Source organism: Octodon degus, unplaced genomic scaffold, assembly GCF_000260255.1.
Source record: "Octodon degus isolate 3935 unplaced genomic scaffold, OctDeg1.0 scaffold00180, whole genome shotgun sequence".
NCBI lineage: Eukaryota > Metazoa > Chordata > Mammalia > Rodentia > Octodontidae > Octodon > Octodon degus.
In genome coordinates, this window is record NW_004524756.1 from 438147 (window position 1) to 442362 (window position 4216).

Genomic DNA, 4216 nt, shown 5'->3' on the forward strand with positions numbered 1-4216 from the left:
TAACAACCTACTGATGCACCTCAAAGTTCTAGAAAAACAAGAACAGTCCAAACCCAAAGCTATTACAAGGAGGAAAATTGTAAAGATCAGAGCATAATTAATGAAATTGAGACCAAAAAGACCAATGAATTGAAGAACTGATTCTTTGAAGGATTAAACCAAATAAGCCCTTAACCAAGCTTAATCAAATCCATGCAATTACAAATGAAAAAAAAGCATAATCACAATGGATTCTGCCAAAATCTAGAATATCATTGGTAATTACTTTGAGAACTTTATGCTAATACAACAGAAAATTCAAATGAAATGGATAGCTTTCTAGCTATACGTGAACTACCAAAGCTCAACCAAGAAGATATAAAAATACTGGATAATCAAATATCAGTCAGTGAAATTGAAGAATTATTTTCAAGCCTACCAATTAAGAAAAGCCCAGGTCCTGAAAGATTAACTGCCAAATACTGCAAGAACTTTAGAGGGGATCTAATACCAATATGTCCCAACTCATGAAATCCAACAGAACACAGTGTACCCGAAGTTATTTCTGAAGCAAGAACTACCCTGGTTCCAAAACCAGAAAAGGACTGAACTGAAAAACAAAACAAAAACTGTAGGTCAGGCTCTAATTAACATAGATTCAATAATCCTCAATAAGATACTGACAAAGAGAATGCAGCAAATCGAAATTATACACCGTGACCAAGCAGGTTTCATTCCAGGGAGGAAGGGATGCTTCAACACATGCAAATCAATATATGCAATATACCACATAAACAAAATCAAGGACAAAATCCACATGATCATCTTAATAGACACAGAAAAAAGCATTTGACAGCCATTCATGATATAAACCCTGAAGAAAATAGGAATGAATACACAGTCTTTATCTCACTCTGATAAAGGTCATTTATGACAAACCAACGGCCAACATCAGACTAAATGGTCAAAAACTGAAAGCTTTCACTCTAAAATCAGGAACAAGACAAGGATGTCAACTATCACCACTCCTGTTCAATATAGTTCTTGAAACATTAGCAAGAGAAATTAGACGAGAAAGAAATAAAAGGGATGTAGATAGGAAAGGAAGAAGTTAAATTATAATTAGTTACTGATGACATCTGGCGTGGCTGTAGAGAGAAAAAGGGACCCTTCTCCACTGCTGGTGGGAGTATAAACTGGTAGGGCCACTATGGAAATCCATATGGATAGTCCTCAAAAAACTAAGACTAGAAGTTCCATTTGACCCAGCCATTCCCTCTCTATGTATCTTCCTCTGCCTGTATACCCATGTTCACAGTCGTACAGTTTATAATAGCTAAATTTTGGAAGCACCTGTATATCCAGCAAAAGATGAGTAGATAATGAAAATATGGTATTTATATACAACAAAGTATAAACTTGAGACAGTTTTAGATAACTGGATGTACCTTGAGGCCATAATGTTACATGAAATAAATCAGACACATAAGTTTAAATACTGCATTTTTTTCTCTTATGTAAGAAACTCAAAGTGTAAATAAGGAGCAAAATAAAAGACGATATTAGGAAGTAAGGAGATCATTTTTCAGATGGGAGCAGGGAACAAGATATGGAGAGAGGGAGGGAGGGGGAAGAAAGGCAAAAGGGGTTCTAATAGAGAACTAAAGTGAAAAACACTGAAATTGAGCATTTGCAACTGGGGGAGGAAGAAGAGTTGGATGGGGCAGTGAGGACAGGGAGGGGAATGGGCCACGAAAAAGAATTGAGATGTGTTATGCTCATGTACAAACACATCTCCCCAAGATAGAGGTAATCATTTCTGAAACTATGTCCTAATAAAAAGAAAACAATTGACAAAACTTCACTAATGTGATGGAAGTAGCCGAGACACAGAGAAAAGGGAAAAACTGAAAGCAACGTTCAAACTTTTAGAGTGAGCAACCCGGCCACAGTGGCACCACTAACTGGGATGTGAGGTGGGGGGTAAGGAGAGGCTGTGAAGAGAAAGGTGACCAATGTAGGGCTGTGTTTGATGTGTCAGTGCACAGCAAGTGAAGACACCCAGTAGGAGGGCAAAAGTCTTCACAGAGCTCATGGCCAAAATTGGGTCTGGAAATAGCTGTTCGGATGTGTTAATGATGTCATCGGTTGAAGTTGAGGGAAAGTTTGTAAAGGTAGGAAATGAACAAGCCAAAATGTACAATGAGGAAAAGTAGCAAAGCCTCTGAAATTGTTAATGGAAGCAAGTGAGACACATAAATAGATCATTTTACAGGACTGAGCAGTTCTAAGAAGTAGTTTATAAATAAGTTTCCAATAGGAACGGGATATCTCAAATCTAGTCAGAACAACAGCATATGGAATAAATAAAAGGAATGTTGAAAAGATTATATTTTTCTCAGTAGATTATAACTCATGTTCATGTTAATGAATTGTGTGTATATGACTCAATGATAGTGAGAATCAGACAGTTAGGATTTTTTGGTGTTTCTCCAAGGCAATCTTTTAACCTGCCCGACTCTTCTCCATCCTCCACCCCACCATTGCTTGGCCCCATTCCCATTTCCAAAAGACCTAATATCACACAGTTTCTCTTACATGAGAAGTCCAAAATATAAATAATGTAAAGATCAAAATAAAATATAATGGGAAGCAGGGAGACAGATCCAGATTCTACTTTTATTGGTCATCCTTAAGCAAAAATAGCAGTCTTAGGTCACATCTCAAGAAAAGATCAGCTTCTTTTTATTTGAAAGAACCTGACACGTCTCACCTGTTGTATCTTGGGCAGATTCTTAGCATTTCTTCTTGACACCTTTGCACAACAATGTCTGATGATCCAACCCTTAAGCCCCAAAGTGTGGCCCAAAATGAGAATCAGAGGTTGGTGCTCCAGGGAAAATGTTATAAAATCACAGATGTTGACTTAAGCAACACCAATAGTTTCTGTCATGGTGTGTCTTTTACTGGCTGAAAGGCAGTTATTCCAAATGACCATTGGCTACTGGTCAGTCTAAGTATGATGCAATTACTCTTCAACTGTTGGCAAGCAAGCAATAGTCAAATATGTAATGCATGATGCTACACTTTCCTGTGTGTGTCTGAATGTTTGTGATAAGTATTTTTAAAATAATCCTTTAGAAGCTGGAAAGATAGCTCAGCAGTCTAGGCACCTGCCTGGCAAGCGCAAGGTAACCAAGTTCAATCCCCAGTATCACATACCGTGGAACCCCAGGCACACTGTGCTGTCCATAGAAACCAGGCATGGTGGCACACACCTGTAATCCCAGCACTGGGGAGGCTGAGACAGGAGGATCACTACAAGTCCAAGCTGAGTAGGGAGACCGTGTACCAAATAAATTAATAACTTTGTAAAAGATTTTTTAAAATAAAAAATAAAATGATGCTCTGGATTACAGCAGTGACTGATGTTTGTCATAATTTTCTTCTTCTGCTCCTAGCCCTCCTCACGACCTCCAGTTGCTTTCATATTTTTTTAATTTTTAAAAAATCTTTTATTCTCTCTTCTGCTTCAGTCCGCCATCGAGTGCGTGCTCTCGCCTCCTACCCGCACCATGTCTTCTCACAAGACTTTCAGAATCAAACGATTCCTGGCCAAGAAGCAAAAGCAGAATCGCCCCATTCCTCAGTGGATTCGTATGAAGACAGGTAATAAAATCAGGTACAACTCCAAGAGGAGACACTGGAGGAGGACCAAGCTAGGACTGTGAGGACTTGCACATGAGCTGCGACCCATTTACCCTCTGGGAGGTCACAAGACGATGTCATCTTTTAATCATAGTCAAGACAATACTGAATAAAGTTTTAAAAATAAAAAAAAAATCTTTTATTTATTTATTTAAGGGTCTCACTATACAGCTTGGACTCATACTGTTCTTCTGTCTCAGCTTCCCCAGTGCTAGGATTACAGGCATGTGCTGCCACACCGGGTTTCTATGGCCCACTTGATGCCTAGGGCCGGCACAGCATGTGGTTCCGGGGATTGAACCCAGGTCCTTCTGCTTGCCAAGCAGGTGCTTAAACCTCTGAGCTATCTCCCCAGTCCCTCCAGTTGCTCTTTTAAAGTACCACTTGCACGATTCCTCTCAGATTTCAATGTAGTAGATTTCCCCTGCTTCAAAACTCTCAACATCCCAGCTTCCTACAGGGCGATAAGCAGGCATAAAATAATGTTTGTAATCAGGCACTGCTATCTCTTTATGTTTTCTTGGCACTC